The sequence below is a fragment of the Ovis aries genome, chromosome 8, assembly GCF_016772045.2.
Source record: "Ovis aries strain OAR_USU_Benz2616 breed Rambouillet chromosome 8, ARS-UI_Ramb_v3.0, whole genome shotgun sequence".
NCBI lineage: Eukaryota > Metazoa > Chordata > Mammalia > Artiodactyla > Bovidae > Ovis > Ovis aries.
Window position 1 is genome coordinate 91,480,134 of NC_056061.1, and position 19,090 is coordinate 91,499,223.

A 19,090-nucleotide genomic window follows, 5' to 3' on the forward strand; every position below is an offset into this window, starting at 1 on the left:
CAGGGGCCAGGGACGAGGGGAAGGGCCCGTGGGCTCTCTCAGGAGAGCCGCCCCCCAGGGCTGGGGACACAGCCCATGAACACGCCGTGACACTTCTGACAGAGACAGTGAGGTGGGAAGGGGGCCTCTCTGACCGGAGGTGTTTGAGGGGGTCTGAACGTGTTCAGGGACTAGCTCTGCCAAGGCCCAGGGATGAGAGCAGGGAGCCAGAGGAGGCGGAGGGCCGAGGGCTGGGTTCAGGGACCACACGGCGTTTCGTGGTGGAGGAGGCCCAGCAGCTGCTCTGTGAGCGCTGGGGGCCGGGGGTCAGGGAGGGCGTAGAAGCAGAGAGAGCAGGAGGCCTCGCAGGGACCCAGGTGCGTGTGGTCAGGTGACCCTGTCTGGCCAGTCCTGGCTGGGGCTGGAGGATGCTCAGAAGAGGGCCCTGTTCTTTGCTGACAGCTGGACGTTTGTGCGGCAGACAAGAAGCACCAAGGTTACCCAGCCCTCAGCTCAGGCAGGACCGACCAGGGCCTCGAGGAAGACTGCAGGACACAGGAGAGGCAGACGCTGAGGCCTGGACCTGGGCCATCTGAGCGCTGTGCAGACACTGGGTGGGCTGACGGTGGAGGCCTGGGCTGGGTAGCCTGGGCTGGCAGACCTGGTGGCTGTCAGCCTGGACGGCGTGGAGGGCCACGGGGCTGAGAGAGATGCCCCTGGAGTGAGCCCGGTAAGAAAGGAAGATGCCTCAGGCAGAGGCAGGGAGTCCACCTGGGACAGACGAGGCCCCAGGTGGGGGCTGTGAGTGTGTGGCAAGCTCCAGGCCTGACCCAAGCGGTGCCCGTGATGGTCCTGGAGTGCGAGGGGTGCCGACGGCCCCATCAGGCGTCTGTGCTGAAGGAGACTGGCCACGCTCCTTCCCTCTGGAGAAGCCTCCTTCTTCCTCCTCTTTACATTCAAGTATAAATATCCACTGTGTTTGCACTCAGAACACGGCCGCTGGCCCACCGGCCTTGCTGACTAACTCACCCACTCTCCCCAAACCCAGCTCGCGCGGTTGGGTGGCCCAGCTCTGAGCACACATCCTCACCTAAAGGGGCTTTGCCCCCAGGAGCCCGCGTGGCAGTGACTGGCCTCTGCCTCCAGAGCCCAGGCCGCAGGAGGAGCAGCTCCTCCCAGACCGGCACGTCCTCTGCGGGGGCGGTAATCGCACGTGGAAGTCATCACCCCAGCGCGCGCTGGTCCAGACGGGGCCGAGCGCACAGACCTCGGGCTCCTCAGGACCAGGGGCCGGGAAGCTGCCATCCACAGGGTCGGGACAGGCGGTTCGCAGGGACGCAGGAGGCCGCCCGCTGCCCGCTCAGTGCAGTGCCACCCAGACCCCAGCTGTGAGCCTCTGGACGCCACTCACAGGATGGCGCGTGGCCTCTCAGGCTGGAGGAGCCCCCCCCCCCATCTCAGCATCCCGGCCTCTGGGACAGGACCCACACACTCCCCTCCGTGAGTCACTCCAGCCTCCTGTCCACACAGCAAGAGCACTCTCAGCAACAACCGGGAGACAATAACAGCAGCTGGGAGAGAGAAATCTGTCATGAAACTTCATGTAGTGAAACTTTAAAAATTAAAATTAAAACCTGATAAACAGTAAGACAGGTATTATATCCCTAAGAAAGGAAAGTAGTCACAGATTAACACTTCTTGATTTTACGAACGTCTCTTCACCAAAGAGGGCCGGGCAGCTCGCAGGGATTTGCTCCTTAGCTCCCAGGGGCCGCCCTCGAGTGGTGCTGGAGTGACTTCAGTCACCGCTAGTCCTGAGCACAGGCTTGTGAATTTAGAACCGCCGGTCTGTGGTGATAACCACGACCTCTCTGGTTGAACTGCTTTTAAACTCTCTGCCGACAGCCCCCCACCCTGGCACCGAGGCCACAGAGCTTCGCTGACAGGATGGCCAGTCCTGGGCAGACCTGCCGGATGCCAGTGCCCCTCGTGAGGGAGAAGCGCTTCTCACAGAAGCCGGGGCTCCGGACAGGCTGCCGATCACTCCACAGCACGTCTGTCCTCGAGCGGGATCCGGTCCTGCTGGCTCTGAGGCACTGCCCACAGCCGGGTCCATCTGGCCAAGACCAAGGCATCTCCCGGTGAGCCCGGTGCCCCACGACTGGTCAGTTCCATGACAGAGGCAGCTTCAGGTGGCCACAGGCCACGAGAACCAGGCCTCGTTGTCCAGAGGCTGTAGGGCTAACTGCACAGGAACCTGCTTGTCAAGAGTTCGGAGCTTCTGGCCACGAGATGGGGGCTGCTGAGGGCTCTCCAGGCAGTCTGTGTCCCGCCACCCAGAGCGGGCCTGCCCTGTACACCCGGAGGGACAAGAACGCAGGCGATGGTCTGTGGTGGTGGTGCAGGGAGGCCGCGGGTCCCCACAGGGCCTCCCAAGGGGAGCTGCGACTGCATGTACGAGGCTTTAATAAAATGGCTTTCTTCTCCCCAGTCAGGCAGCGGGCACAGCCTGGGGGCCCCTGGGAGGAGGGGGTGGTGCTGGGCCTTGCCCCGGCTGTAAACAGCTATTATGCTGATCAAAGGAGCTGTGTGCGCCTAATTACAGAGCTTAAAAATGAAGGAAGTGCAAGGCTTTTGCCCACGATAGGGATAAACTTGGAGTTAAGGTAATCCATCGTGACAACATGGGGCGGGCGCGGGGGGGCGGTGTTCCACAGCCGTCTCCTCAGGCCTCCTGCCCACCCTCGTCAGGACCGACAGTGGACTCTCCACATTGGGGCGGCCAAGTGTTTGCTGCTTGAAGCGTGCACTTCGTGTGAGAAGTGAGATTTTTCGAGATTCAAGGGAAAGGCAGTCTTGCTTCATTGCCAGAGACGCTGCCATTTGGACCAAAGGTGAAACAGCTGGAGCCCACGTCTAGGTGAAGAGGACACAGACCCCCTGCATCCACAGCCTGTCCAGGCAGGCCCTCCCCCTGGGTGCCTTCCGAGCTCATCTCCTAAGGGCCGTGGAGCTGAGGGGGAGCAGAGATCACAGTGGATTTGATGAGGCCAAAAGCATGTCACCTAGACCCTCGCCTGCAGAGACAGAGTCGGGGGCTAGCAGCCCCTCTGGAGCCACCGTCATGCTCATGTTTCATCCACTCCCGAGAGTTGCCTTTGGTCAGGGGCCGGGCCAGGGGCAGGGCGGCGCCCCCATGCGGTCCCTCTACCACACCAGGACCCTTGGTCAGCCTGGCCACGTTGTCTTGGCCAGTGCTCCCGGCCGCCGGCCTCCCAGAGGCCCTGCACTGGCCACATGCGCCTGCAGATATCAGGAGCCGCAGACGGAGCTGGAGTCGGCCATGCCTGTCTGCATGGAGGGCCCAGCCCCAGGCAAGCACAGGGACAGCGGCACGGGGCCCAGAGACGGAGCCCTTGGCACGGAATCAGCGTATCAGCCAAGGTTCTCCAGAGAAACCCTCGGGACGTGGGTGTGTGTGTCAGAGAGAGATGTGAAGAACCGACTCAGCGGCTGTGGGGGCTGATGCCTGCGAAGGTTGCGGGGCAGCCCAGCAGCCTGGAAGCACAGGCGGGGTGTCCTGAGAGAGAAGCGCTCCTTTTCTGCAGAAACTCTTTTTCTGCTACGTCTTCAACTGCTCAGATGCGACCCACCCACACATGGATGACCATCTGCTCGACTCAGAGTCGACTGATGATGAAAGTTAGTCTCACCTGAAAGCACCTTCACGGCAAATAGACAGTGTTCTACCAAACACTGGGCACCGTGCCCAGGTGGCCTGGTAAGCTGACTGCCTGAGCCTCATGGCACTCACCTGGCAGCGGACCTTGCCAGGAGCCCCCTGGGGAGCTGCTGCAGTGCCGGCTGCTCCTCCCCGACTCCTCGCAGATTTGGCTGCTCCTTGGGGGCCCTGACCACTGCTGGCTGTGTTCCCTATCAGCACCTCATCAGCAGCTTCGGGTTCTTATCGTCCTCTCAGATCTGAGGCTCTCTGTACCGTCCCCATGCTGGACACACTGCCCCTGGCCCAGGCTGCCCTGGGGGGGTCAGGCCGAGCAGCCCCAGGACACGCCCGCAGCTGCTTCTCTCGAGCACAATTCGGGGCTGACCCTGACGTGATCGCTGCTTCCTCACCAGCAAGCGCCTGTCCAGGTGCCAAGCCCCGGCAGGGCCTGGACCCAGGGCTGTGGACGCTGTGTGGTCAGCAGCCGGTCCCCAGGGCTCTCTGGGCCCTGCGGCTTCTTCTCTGCCAAGCACACCTTCCTGAGAAAGGGCCTGTGTTCGGCGGAGACCGGCACGTAGGACAGGCCCTCGGCGGTGGCCCGGCCACTGAATGCCCAGTGTGTCACTGGCCAGCAAGAAGCCCACCCAGGCAGACACCCAGAAGCTGGGAGCAGGGATGCCCAGCCCAAAGGACCCCGTCGGGAGTGGCTGGGAGGCGGGCCCGAGCGGCTGGCGGGCCGTTCTCCTCACACCCTGAGGAGAGCACCTCCTTTAAGAAGCAGTCCCCACCGCCAGGCCTCGCGGTCAGGCTCCCGCCGCGGGGGCGGGGTGGGGGGGCTCGGGCAGCTCCGCCGTCCTCGCGGGGCAGGGGCGGGGCCAGGCCCCGGCTCTCCCTGTGACCCCGCCGCCAGCACGGTGAGCGCGCGCGGCAGGCGCACGGCGCACGCGCGCACGGTGAGTCACGGCGCGCGACGGCCGCCGCCACTGGCTTCCCGAGACTAAAGCCGGCAGAGGCGGCGGCGCGCTGGAGCTGTGAGCCCTGGCGGGTGCCCTCACCCACTCACAGCACCAGGTCAGAGGCCGGCCACGTGCTCCAGTCGCCCGTGCCTGTCTCATTAACTTTTCGCTAAACCCACTAAGCAAAGCAATTGCCGCAATCGCTATTAGAATGTGCAATGTGCAGTCAGAGCAGGAGGTCAGGAGACGGAACCCAGGCCGCGTTCCTCATGGTTCTTCCGCCGCCATGAGTCACTCCTCAGCAGACCTTTCTTTTCCTCCAAAGGGAGACCACACACAACTTCAAGGAGAGATTTTCACAGTCCATTTATATGACAGAAATGTGTGAATTTGTTGTCTTCCGAGGACATCTGTAAACATGCGATTTGTGTCTCTATCAGTGCCTCTAAGAAATAATCCCTCCAGAATAGGCAGAATGAGCCTTATAGCAAAGCCATTTTTAAAAGAGGACATGTTGCTATTTAGGATTATAACTTATTAATTATATTTTAAATGAGTAGAAATGCTTTCAACATTAAGATTGCAAGTCAAGTATATGCTGAGTCTCTCCTCACTCGTGTACCAAACCCTGAAAGGATAGGGGAACAGCAAACGTGAGGGGAGGAACCGGAGTGGGGATTCCCAGACTCTGCCCGTGAGGACACCCCAGAGACGGGAGAAGAGGGTGGCGGCCTTCATGGCTGGTCCTGGGCCCAGGGGGACTCTGGTCTCAGAGGCGAGGGCCGGAGGGCTGACGCCTGGGAAAGCACCAGCTGGGGGAGCTGCCACCTCCCCCAGGGCCCTCAGCCGGGCAGACAGGGAGGGGGCAGAAGTGGGGGGGCGAGAGTGGAGAAGCAGGGGCAGGCCCCTCTCAGCAGCACGGCCTGTCCACGCCCTCCCCGCTGCTGACCTCCGAACCAAACCGGAGGGAGAGGGCCCCACAGCCCCCTGCGCAGGCCGGGCCCGGGGAAGCAGCCCTGCGGGGCCTCCACCTGAGGAGGGCCTCAGCACCGCAGGAGGCGGGCGCCCAAGGAGGCAGCTAGGAAACGGAACAAAGCGGGAACTCCGAAAATTGAGGCTGTAGCTGTCAAAATGTCAAGGTTCAAGTTATGCGTTGAATTTTAAAGTGGACACAACAAAACTGTGGAAAATGAGCCATAAAAAGAGGCTGAGGGATTTTCCCCGAATGTCTGAGATCTAGATAGTGTACCAGGTAAAAGATGCGAGAGGGAGATGAGATGAATGCTCACTCAGGCTCTCAAAGGAGAGAATGGAGAAATCACTGAGAAATCATTATATAGAGAAGTGATTCTTGGGACTTCCTGACAATAAAGTAGCCCTCAGTGCCTGCCAAATGCTGAGTGGCATAAACAGGCCTCCCTTAGGCACTAGTGGTAAACAGCTCACCTACAGACGCAAGTAGATGCAAAAGAAGTGAGTTCGTTCCCTGGATCGGGAAGATGCCCTGGAGGAGGCACAGGCAACCCGCTCCAGGATTCTTGGGCTTCCCTGGTGGCTCAGATGAAAAAGAATCTGCCTGCAATGCAAGAGACCTGGGTCCAATCCCTGGGTTGGGAAGATCCCCTGGAAAAGGGAAAGGCTACCCGCTCCAGTATTCTTGCCTGGAGAAACCCATGGACAGAGGAGCCTGGCGGGCTACGTCTATGGGGTCACAGATAATCAGACACAACCGAAGTGACTTAGCAGCACACACGCCGACCCCTCGACACTCTGGAGAGAAGCGTCATAACGTGAAACATAAGAGAAATCCCCAAATCTATAGAAATCCTAAATCCTATAGGAAATAGGGGAAAAGTCCTATTTTCTACAAGAAGCAAAAATCGTGTAAAATCAGACTCTTCTCATCACTGGATGCATGAAGAAAGGTGGGGTGATGTTTTTAGAGTGCTAAAGGAAGAGAGCTTGGAATCCCAGACTGTAAATCTAGCCAATCTTGCTGCCCGGTGAAGGTTTAGGCTCACTAGGAATCAGAAGCCCACTGCCCACCTGCCCTTTTTCACCAACTCTAGAGAACACACTCCAATAAAAAGGAAACTTAGTCCAACCGAAGCAATGAGATATGAAGAGATATAATGAGATATAATGAAATATAAAGTTATAGTAATAAATAAATTAATAAAATGCATCATTGCCTAAGTGTATTACCTTTAAAAACTTAAAAAAACACATTTAGTATAAAATAAGATGATTTTTACATAAAATAAGATGATTTTTACAAAGTTTTAGAAACAAAAATCCCAGATGGTGGACAGGGCAGTAACAGACTGATGGGAGTGGAGGGGATTATGATTATGCTAATTTTCTTATTTTCTATCTGCGGGGAATTTAAATACTTATTACTTTAGAAATTTTAGAAAAATACATGTATTTGTATGAATAATATTAATATAAAGGTAAAAACTAAAAGAATATAAATACTATGACTTAAAGAATAAGAATAAAGAAGAATAAAGTTAAAAAGGCAACTAGATCAATATACAAAAAGGAGAGAAAAAAAAGACAAAGAAAAAAGTAAATAAAAAACATAGTAGAAAGTATAATAATATGGCTGAATTGAGTGCAAATATTTCTGAAATCATAAAAATTGTACACTGGACCAACCAATCAATTAAGAAACATTCCTCAATGTTAACAAGAAAAAGGCAATATATGCATTCATTATAACACATTAAGCTCAAACAAAAGTGAAAAATTTAAAAAAAGGAATGGGCAAATAGTACCAAAATGGAATCTGTGAGCACTATTAACGAGGCAAAATTCAATTTCAGGTAAAAAGTATTAAAAGTGTAAAAAAGAAATACTTCTGAGGGATTGAAGGAAGAGACACCCAAAAGACATGATTGGGAGCGTGTTGGAGGCCACAGCGGAAAACGCACAGTAAAACCGGAGAGCCTCACGATCACATCGCTGGGGGGTGGGGGTGGTCCACAGACCTCCTGGGAACTGAGAGATGAGTCAGGGAAGTACCAGAAGATGTCTGAAGTTTGAACCGCTTGGTTGATCAGCTTGATCTAAAAACTGACACCTACACATAGAGAGAGAGAACACCACACCCCAGGACGCAGACGGCAAGAACCCTGCACAGGCCCTGAAGCGCACGCGGTCACAGAGGCTGTCTGGACACACCCCGTGCAGCCCGCATTACAGACACTGTGTCGTCTGACCTCCACCACTGACCCTGGAAATCAACAGCAAAAAGTCATCGACAAATGTCAGGGCACAGGTCAGGGAGGCCAGGTCCCACCCTCGCGCGGTTCCTGGTGCTGAGATGGGTGTGGGGTGCGGGGCACCTTCCTGGGTGTGTCTGGTGGAGAATGAAGTGGGGGCAGAGCTGGGTGGCCGCCTGCTCAGGAGCCCACACACCCTCCCAGGCGTTCACAGGCGGCTCAAGGGCTCCCATGTGCTCACAGCACACCTGGAAGGGGGGATTCTGGGCGGCATCTCCCTAGGCCCGCCAGACCCCACAAGCCCAGGAAGGTGCAGGAGCAGGGGTATGGGCCCCTCTCAAGCCTGCAGCTCCTCAGGGATCCCCCGTCACTGCATGCCTGAGGCAGTGAGAGACGCAGCTTTGGTGTCCAGGCTGCTCTGCCTGGGGAGAAGCCCCGCCAGAGAAGCTCTCTTGCCTGGACCCAAGAAGAGCCTCTGGGTGGCGTTCATGCCCCCCTGAGGCCATGCCCATCCTGGGCAGTCACGCTTAGTGAGCGAGGGGGGATGGCAGCTGGGCCAGTTCAGCCCCACAAAGCGCAGCCTTCCCAGGGCACCGACCCAGGTGGCCTTGGGCCCACGCTGCAGGTGGCACGTCCCTGTCGTGCTCCGCTTCTCTCCTTCCACAGGTGTTGCCCCGTATAAGCAGCTGGCACCCAAACATGGTCTCAGCCCAGGGGACCGCAGGCTGCCAGGCGCTGGCTGGGAGCCGGAGTGAACGGCGTCCTGCCGGCAGGAGCCTGCGTCCAGCTGCAGAAGCCGGGGGTGGTGAGCACGGTCATTCCCTCCTCGCTGGCGCGCGAGTTTACCTCCATCGCGTCTGCCACTTCATCCTTCCCCCATCTCTCAGTCTCTGTCGTGAGCAGTTTCCATAGTGATGAAGGAGACACCTCGACACTCAGGTCCCAGGCTGTCAGAGGGGACTCTGGCTGCAGAGCAGCAGAGAGGACGACCACCTGGGTGGAGCGCCAGGCGCCGGACCCCCTCACCCGCCACTGTGCCATCCCTGGGACAGAGGGTCAACATGTTTATGGTTGAACACTCCTGGCTCAGAAGAGAAACACATTCCAAGAGGCCTGTGTGGATGCCGGATCCACACTGAGCAGACTTCGGCAGTTTACCCCGGGTCAGCGGAGGGCTGGCAGAGAGGAACTTGCCGGGGCTGGAAGGCAGAAGTGGAGCAGCTGCGTGGCCCCGAGGTCGTGGGGTCAGAGGCGGAGGCGGGCAGAGCAAAGGCGCTGGGGGCTCCAGTTGTCCTCACGCGTCCTCTCGACGTCCTGCAACTCTCCGCAGCCGCCGACCCCAAGGCCAGCGCCAGACGCCTGGCCGCCAACCGCACAGAAGCCCAGCCTCCTGGGGTCTCCGTGGGTGCCCCCTGGCCCACGGCAGAATCCACGTCCAGCTTCTCAGTGTCCTTGGACCCCCATTTCCTTTCCGGACTGGTTCGCTCAGCTCTGCCACCGTTACCACAGCGCGTGCCTCACCCAAGGGCACTGCTCCTCCTCCTCGCCCCTTACGGAGGGGTCAGCCAAATATTCACTGAAAGGGACACACAGCACAGGCTGGATGACTCTGTGATGGCGCCCATACCCACCACACAGCCAGACGGCACACTGTTCAAGGGCCGTCCACTGTGCTCATGGTCCAGACTCTGCCACCGCTATTTCTCCAAGACACTCCTTTCGACATTATTGTAACTGTCTGCACATTATTGTTGCCCTGTCTTTAAAAAGTCACTCAGATATCAAGTGTGGGTGAGGCTGTAGGGAGGCTAACGCTCATTCACCAATGGGAGAGGATAATTAGCACAATCCTGTGGAACCTCCTGGTATCATCCAGGAAAATAAAACCTTTAGTGGGTGTCTATCTGGTAATCCAGCAACTCCGCCCTGAGGTATATGCCCATCAAACAGCATGACGTGGGAGTGCTGGTTTAATAGCCCAAACTGGGAACCACACAGATGTTCATCATCAGCAAAGGGATAATCCGGGGTGCGTCTTGGGCAGAAAGGACCTGCAGCAGCAGGTGCCGGCAAGCATGACTCTTACAGACACAGAGGGGAAGAAGCCAGACACGCACGTTGTCTGACTCCAGTCGTGTCGAGTTCAAAATCAGGAACCGCTGATCTGTGGCCACTCAGGGTCGAGGGGAGGGACGGAGTGACCGTGCGGAGAGGGCAGGCTCCCTGACACCAGGCGCTGATGGCCCCACTGTGCTCTCTGCAGAGCTTCAGCGAGTTTCACACTTAGGATTTTGTATTCTTTTCTCCTCAAAACAAGCTTTTCCCCTCAGAGTCACTCTGTCCATGCTTCATCTGATTTCACCGTGTCTCTCCTCGTGTCCTAAACGCGTATGAGCCGCCTGAGTCTCACCGCCCTCTAGCAGTGCTCGGCCACAGCGGGCAGCTGCACCTGCGCAGCTCTCCTCACATCCTTCGGGCCAAAGGACACTGTGTTCTCAGCTTCTCATAGACGTCTTTAGGTGACGGCGGCGACGGTGGCGACGGTGATGGTGGTGATGATGGTGGCGACGGTGGTGGTGATGGTGATGAAGGTGATGAAGGTGATGATGGTGGTGATGAAGGTGATGGTGGTGATGAAGGTGATGACGGTGGCGACGGTGATGGTGGTGGTGATGGTGACAGTGATGATTGTGGTGGTGATGGTGCTGATAGTACTGATGGAGGTGGTGACGGTGATGATAGGATGATGGTGATAATGACAGGATGGTGCTGATGATGGTGATGAAGGTGACGGTGGTGATGATGGTGGTGATGGTGGTGACGGTGGTGGTGAAAGTGATGATGGCAATGATGATATTCATCTCAGAAAATGTGACAAAAACGAATTATATGATGCATGGATGATCAGATAAAAGATGTGATTAAAATCCAAAATGTTAGTAATTTACGCAGCAGTCCCAGCCCCAGCGGATGTCTGCAGCACGCTTACACAAGTGAGCCGAGCAGCCCGGGCACCCTGCGGGCACTGTAGCATGCCCCCTTCCTGCTCTCAGCCCTGTGTGCCAGCACTGACCGAGGACGGGACAGACCTTGAGATGGCGCAGCGCCTCCCGCCACCCTCCAGTTGTAAGTACATGAGAACTCGCCCCTAGGGGTGGCTCTGTCAAACAGACAGGCACACACCCACTTCGACAGCCCAGGAACGCCCCCCTCATTTCCATCTCCCACTTGATCTTCCAGACGGCCGGGAAGAAAGGCGAGGACACGTCCAGAGTGACAGCACTTCCCAGCAGAGCAGCGGGCCCCATTGTGGGACCAGGCTCATTTACATGAGGAAGTGCGGCAGGGTTTGTCTGCAGTAAGCACAGAGAGGAATGATCCGCGCCAGACAGCAGGCCACAGCGGCAGCAACCGCCTGCCAGAGCCGCCGAGGGGCCGCTGGCTTCGCACTGCATACGGGGGTCTGTCCCGACTCTGGTGGATTTCTCCACTGTCTCGATCTTTGTCTGCGGGCAGGGATGCGCCCGTAGCTAGAGCATGTGGCAGACAGGAGGGCAATTGTCCTCACTCCCTGCGTGTTCTGCAGCTGGGCTCGCTGCAGTCAGGACAGCGGCCCACTCGCCCCTGCTCTCCAGGTCTTTGTCTTCCTGTGTGAACCAACAAAGTTAAGCAGCTGATGCCTTTTCCTCCAGTTATCATGGGGGATCTCAGCAACGTTTCTGGTGGTTTCAGAAATTTAGGGAAGGTGACTACCATCACTCGCTTGCAGCCAATCAAGGGAAATGAGTACGTCACCTCCCTTAAAACAGAGCCATGGGACTTCCCTGGAGCTAAGACTTCGCCTTCCAATTCAGGGGGTGTGGGTTCGATTCCTGGTCAGGGAACTAACATCCCACGTGCCTCCCAGACAAAAAGCCAAAACATAAACAGAAGCAATAAGAAACAAATTCAATAAAGACTTTAAACAAAAAAGAAATTTAAAAGAAGCAAAAAGAACAGACCCCAGCCAGCCATCAGAGCACCTCCCCTGGAAGCCTTTGCTGATTCCTCTTCCTCCTCCAGGCCGAGTGTACGCTGCCGCCTCTCTCGGGGACTCCACACAGAGACCACAGTCAGTCCCACAAGCACTCGGTCCATGTGCTCACGGCCTGCGGGGGTTCCATCGGGTCACAGCTCGGGGCTCCCACCGCCTCCCTCAGCAGTGGTCCCGGGAGCCTGGGCCACCAACTGACCTCCCCCAGCCCAAAGCCTCTCGGGTCAGCCATCAGTTTCCGGGAAAATGGGAGCAACAGCCTGAGACCCCAGAGAGACCAGAAGAGCTTGGGGAAGCATCAGGTCTGGAGCCTGAGGACCAGCCCTGACTCGGTGTGGGTTGGAACCCAGGACCCATGAGCAGCCACACTGGCTGTGGACGTGGGCCACACCAGGTACTGAAGCCACCGTCACAGCAAGGTCAGCAGTGTCCCTGCAGGACACTCAGACCACGACCTGGCCTGAACTCCAAGATGGGGGCCCAGGTGGACCCCAGTGGGGCATACGAGCAGGATGAGCACCCCCATGAAGGGCAGGATGTTGTCACCGCGTCTAAGGGGGTGCCGCCCTCTGGTTATAACAAACTCCGGCGAGGGGCAGCCTACTCTAAAAGCTAGCAGAGGGCATCCTGGGGGGTGCCGTGCCCCACCCTTTCTGTGGGAACATTTGAGGACAGTCTCCTGATGTTGGGCCTCCACTGTCTGGGTGTCCCCAGCAGGAGAGCCTCCCCAAGAGGCAAGTCCTTGTTCTGGGCACCTCCCCGGCCAGGACACACTCCCTGCCCCTCAACCCTCCAGACCCCGCGTCCCACGTGCCTTCCTTTCGTCTCTTCTCCTGGAGGCACCTGAACTCAGGGTCTGTGTGATTTTTCTCCATTGCACGTGGCAGCGTCGGGTCAGTGAGGACAGAGCTGAGTGTCTTCAGGGGACCCAGGGTCTGACGTTAGGACCAACACACAGCGGCCCTAACTCCGAGTCCCCTCCAGGGGGACAGTCTCAACACCACCCCGAAGCCACGACCTCCCCCATGTCCTCAAGGGCTGCTCAGCCAGGAAGGGCCTCAGCAGCTCTCACCCCCCAGGAGCGACGCAGGAATGACATGCCGCCTTGGCTCCTGTGGGCAGCACCACCTGTTCAGTAAGGCACAGTCGGGGTGGGCCTCCCTGGGAGCTGCGCTGGGCAGATTGCTGGTGGACAGCCGTTCTCTGGACACCTGGTTACTTATTCTCGGAGCGGCTGGAGGTTAGAGGAACAGAGAGAGGCTGACAGGGTGCGTGGGCAGCAGCTCATGCCCCTGGCTTTGCCCCCAAGGTCCCTGACCAGCTGTTGTCACCCGGTGCCGGCAGCTCCCGGCCCCGCAGGGACCCTCACCGACCTCAGCCCCTCCAGTTTCCAAGGCCTACTGCCGGGATGGGCTCTGCCTCCATCTCCCTGCCTCCCCCCTATCTTCTGGGCTGGCTTTCATGTTCCCAGGAGCCCCTCCCGCCTCCTTTCTGAGGCCCTAACCCTCCTTCCTTCACAGTCCAGCATGACTGGGCTTGGCCCTAGACTCTCGTCAGGAGGAGACTTTGGGGTTGATGATGAGGCTGAGTTTCCAGCTGTGGTCCCAGGGCCGCCGGAAGCCCCAATGCCCCCAGTCCCCCATGCCTCCCAAGTCATGCCTGGAAGAGCCTGCACACAGTCTCTGTCCTCTGTCTCCCCTCTCCTCCAGTGAAGCAGGGCAAGTACCCCCTCCCGGAATCCTCGCTGGAGGCTTGGTGGTGGCTGCTCAGATGTGCCGACCCAGCTGCTCTGAAAACAGACAGCAGCGCCGCAGCCGTACTCGGGCCAGGCCTGTGAGCCCTGCACGGACTGCCGGGCTTCACCCCTCCCCAGCCACCCCCAGGGGAGGATGGCTTCTGAGCCGCACCTGTGGCCACAGGCCCCACAGGCCAAGTGGAGCCAACAGGACAGAGAGCCCCTTCTGCCCTGTGTGAGCTCCTGGCTCCTCCACGGCCAGGAGCAGGGCATGCTGGCCTGCTGAGGGCTCCCTCCTCCACCACGGCTACACCACCACCTGGGGACGGGGAGCGCTGAAATCCCCAGGTGGGAAAGGGAGTGCGGGGCTGCGTAGACCATGCAGGGTCTTGAGGACTTTGTGAGGAGGAGGACTCACGAGCCAGAGGGAGGCCCAGAGAGGCCACTGCCCAGACTGCAGCCGCAATGTAATTCACCAGGACCTTGGACTGAACCCAACCACGTGCCCAAGTGTGAAAGGCCCAGCCTTATCGTTAAGCCCCCTGGCCTACTGGAAAATCTCTTCTGCGTTAATGCTGAAGAAAGACAAAACCACCTTGCTCTGGGAGCCGGGCCAGAGTCAGGCATACCGCCTGCCCCACTCCGGCAGACAGCCACGCTCACAAAGGAGGCAGGCCATCTGAGCTCCGCCCAGCCAGCCAAGACCCCTGGACCCACCAGGTGACAGTGAGACCAGCACCCCAGGAGAGAAGAGCTGGAAGCCTGACTCCACCCCAGCCTGGCTGCCCCACACCCAGCCCAGCCCTGAGAGCCAGTCAGGACCCCTGGCTGATCTCCCGGCCTTGTGAGCGAAGGCTTGGGTTTACTTTCCAATGAATTCCCAGGGATTTGCACAGGCATTGTGTGTGCACAGGTTCCAGAAGCAGCAGTGGAGCCTGCGGCCTCCAGGACTCAATCTCCGTGAGGAGGCAAGGAGCCCACAGGTGAGGAGGCAAGGAGCCCACAGGTGAGGCGGCAAGGAGCCCACAGGTGAGGAGGCAAGGAGCCCACAGGTGAGGCGGCAAGGAGCCCACAGGTGAGGAGGCAAGGAGCCCACAGGTGAACAGGAAGCACACTCACTTCTGGATGGGGGCGTGGTGGGGGCATCAGGATTCAGGGTCCATGACCAGGACAACGACATGACGGGGGGTGGGGGGAGATCCACCCATGGGATCCAGGGTGGGGGCTGACCAGGGTGACCTTGGAGCAGCTAGAAGCATGTCACCCCCACCACCAACTCCAGGCCCAGAGAGACGTGTGTGGCTGCTGTGGAACACGCTCTGAAGAAGCAGACAGCCCACAAAAATGTCTTTGTCCCTGAAGGCAAAGTTCCAAAGTTGACTGTGGGTGGAAATACAGACTAAGAAGAGAAACTGTATCTGAAATCTACTAAGATTTAAAAGGCAATCACTTTATCTTCTCCCATTTTAATATGAGAACCACAGGTTTAACTCTGCAGATTCATGCTCGCTGGACTGTGAGGACAGGACTAAGTCCTGACTCTCCATCCTCGGTACCCCCTCTCCCCACTTATGTGTGCACACAACCTGGGGGTCCCTCCTATTCCATAAAGCTGACCACATCCTCTGAAGACCCCTCCAGTACACAAATGCCCTAGTGTACCCCAGCACAAGAATGAGAGCCCCATGTTTTTTATCAGAAAACAAGAGAGAAAGAAAAAAATCAACCAACTAACATGTTTCATAGGCTTTGTGCAGTTTCAGTGGAATCTCATGCAGAATTCTCCAGTTCGGGGCCTTTTGCCAAATTCTGCCTGGCGTGAAGGAAAATAATTCCTTACTTGTGAATTCTCTATCATTTCACTTTCTATTTCTTCAGACTCCACCTCCCCCCTCCCCCTTAAAGTTACAAACTTGCTGTTTTCTTTCAGGCGAAAGAGAAGAAAACTGCTACTTCATGAGCTTCTTAAAAGCCCCTTCTTTGTATATTCTTGCCTTCTTTGTCAAAGATAAGGAATCCGTAGGTGTATGGGCTTATCTCTGGGCTTTCTATTTTGCCCCATCGGTCTACATTTCTGGGACTTTCTCACCAGCACCGTACTGTCTTGGTGGCTATGGCTTTGCAGTGCAGTTTGGATTCAGGGCTATGGCTTTGCAGTGCAGTTCGGATTCAGGGCTATGGCTTTGCAGTGCAGTTTGGATTCAGGGCTATGGCTTTGCAGTGCAGTTTGGATTCAGGGCTATGGCTTTGCAGTGCAGTTTGGATTCAGGGCTATGGCTTTGCAGTGCAGTTTGGATTCAGGGCTATGGCTTTGCAGTGCAGTTTGGATTCAGGGCTATGGCTTTGCAGTGCAGTTTGGATTCAGGAAGGGTGATTTCTCCAGCTCCCTTTTCCTTTCTCAAGGTTGTTTTGGCTGTTTGGTGCCTTTTGTGTTTCCATTATGTGAAAAATGCCGTTGGTAATTTGATAGAGATTGCATTGAATCTGTAGATTGCTTTGGGTAGAGAAAAGACAGCCTCTTCAATAAGTGGTGCTGGGAAAACTGGACAAATACATGTAAGAGGATGAAATTAGAAGTCTTCCTAACAACATACATGAAGATAAACTCAGAGTGGATTAAAGACCTAAATGTAAGGCCAGAAACTATGAAAGTCTTGGAGGAAAACGTAGGTAAAACACCCTGACATAAGTTACAGCAGCATCAGCTTTGACTCTAGAGTAATGGAAATAAAAACAAAAATAAATAAATGGGACCTAAATAAACTTAAAAACTTTTGCACAGTAAAGGAAACTATAAACATAAAAAGACAACCCTCAGAATTGGAGACAATAATTGCAAATGAAAAACCATCATAGGAAAAATCTTCAAGTTATGTAAGCAGCTCATGTAGCTCAATACCAGAAAACCACCCAATCGAAGCGTGGGGGAAATACTTAGACGTTTCTCCAGAGAAGACACACCCACGGAAAGATGCTCTACCTCATCATCACTAGAGAAACGCAAAGTCAAAACTGGTGAGGCGTCACCTCATACGGGTCAGAGCCGTCATCTGCAGCGAGTGCATGCTGGAGAGAGTGTGGAGAAAAGGGAGCCGCTTTCGCTGCTGGGGGGGCATGTAAGCTGATACAGCCACTGTGGAGAACAGCACGCTCAGTCACTTCAGGCAGGCCCAGCTCTTCGCAGTGCTATGAGCTGTAGCCACCAGACTCTTCTGTCCACGAGTTTTCCCGGCAAGAATGCTTGAGTGGGTTGCCATGCCCTCCTCCAGGAGATCTTCCCGACCCAGGGACCGAACCCACTTCTTCTGCGCCTCATGCACTGTAAGCAGACTCTTTACACCCTGGCCACCCAGGAAGCCCGTGGCGACCCGCATGGAGTGAGACCAGGAGGGGAACCAGCTCATGGCCCAGCAGTCCCACCGCTGGGCACGCGCCCGAGAAACCGCGAGCTAGAGAGACACGTGTGCCCCCAGTGCTCGTTGCAACACTGTTCACAACAGCCAGGACGCGGAAGCAACCTGGACGTCCACTGAGGAACGCCTGGAGAAAGCAGCTGAGGGACGCATACACCATGGGGGCACAGCTGAGTCAGTTCTAGTGGGTGGATGAGCCTCGAGTCTGTTTCACAGAGTGAATTAAGTCAGAAGGAGAAAACATGTTTCGTATGTTAACACATACACATGGAGTCTGGAAAAGTGGCACTGATGACCCTATTTGCACAGCAGGGATAGAGACAGAGACGCAGAGAGCAGGCCTTGGACACAGCAGGGGTAGGAGAGGGTACTGCGGCGTGGAAGCCGCACCGCGTGCGGAACAGGCCGCCACCGGGAAGCTCCGTATTACACAGGGAGCCCCGCCCAGCACCCGTGGCAGTCTGCAGAGGGCGGGGGCGACGGGGTTAGTTCAAGAGGGAGGGGCACATGCATCCTTGTGGCTGACTCAGGCTATCACACAGAAGAAGCCGGCACAATACTGTAAAACAAACACCCTCCAGTTAAGAATCAACTGTTTAAAAAGTCCCTCTCGCATGGAAAGTGTCTTCTCAACAAGGCTGCAAATCTGCACGAGACCATCCTGCTTCAGCTGACCTGAGCCTCCCATGCCTACCCTGTGGGAATGGCCTCCACACTGGTGTTGCCGCTTGTCCCAAACACGGCTTATGAAAGGTCTGCAGGCCACACCTAAAGCCGCGAAGAAATTAAGGAGCAAGCCTCGGGGTGCTCTGACCTTGGGGGTTTGGGGAGTCGCCCACAAACCATGAGCCGTGAAGAAAGAGGGAGCTCTGTTTGATGACAGTGACCTCAGACATTTTCTCACCAGAGGCCTTCTGACCCTGGCATGGGGAGGCCCAGCGTGGGAGTTCCCGGGAGTCTCTCTGTGCACCGGCCCACGTGTGCGCACAGGTTGGCTGTGGGACAGTCAGGGAGCTGCAGGCTGGCGTGTGTGCTTGACCTGAGCTCAGCACCTGTGGGGACTGCGGTGTCCCAAATTTTAAAATGATGACATCAGCGGTCATCATGGACCACGAATCAGCATATGGGGACAGGGGAGGCGGACACCACAGAGCCAGCTGACCTGGGTGAGTCTGGGGCCTGGGGAGGAGAGACAGTCTTAACAGGACCACACGTGGGCTCTTCCGTGTCCGTGTCTGATGTGCGTACACCTGTGCTTCAGCTCTTGCGTGAACTGCACACGACTTGTTAGCCGATGGTTTGGTCACTCTAACCTGGATTCATAAATCTGCTTCCTCCCCGTGACGGCCAGGAATCTCTCTGTGGTGTCCTCACAGACAGCACAGAGCGAGATGTCTCTCCACTGGAAAGCCGGTGTTCTGAAGGGAGAAAAACCAGGAATGAGAAGAGGAGGGAGGAAAAGAAATACCAATCAAAGGAACAAGAGCTGAAAACCTCTGAAATTTGGCAACAGACATCAACCTACAGGGGAGGCCCAGGTGGCTCAGTGGTTTAAAAAAACAAAAACTGCCTTCAATGCAGGAGACACAGGTTCGATTCCTGAGTCAGGAAGATCCCCAGAGAAGAAAGCAGCACTCCAGTATTCTTGCCTGGGAAATCCCACGGACAGAGGAGCCTGGTGGGCTGAGTCCGTGGGGTCACAAAGGGTCAGACACGACTGAGTGAGCAAGCAACAGACAAACCGCAGATGCTGAAGATGAGCAACCAGACGGGGCAGAATTGGAGCCCACAGCAGACCCCTCATGGTCTGACTTCTGAGAGCTGAAGACACAGGAGAAAAAGAAAGATCCTGATAACCGCCGGAGAAAAGCTGACATTCTCCTCTAGGGGAAGATAGTTGGGACAAGGGTGTACTTCTCACCTAACACCATGGAGGCTGGAAGGAAGGGGCCCGATATTTTACATGTTAAAAGGAAATAACTGTCAGTTCAGAATCCTATATAAGTCAGAAATGTCCATTAAA

The 19,090-nt window shown here is 56.4% G+C and overlaps 1 long non-coding RNA gene across 1 annotated transcript in view; it reads right to left on the bottom strand.

Annotated features, from left to right (window-relative positions):
- Positions 1–1,577: 1,577 nt before the first annotated feature.
- Positions 1,578–19,090, bottom strand: part of LOC121820226 (uncharacterized) — a 32,716-nt gene continuing 15,203 nt past the window's right edge. The window contains exon 2 of the long non-coding RNA XR_006060712.2: positions 1,578–18,485. This is a non-coding gene — a long non-coding RNA (uncharacterized LOC121820226). The remainder of the gene's footprint in view (positions 18,486–19,090) is intronic.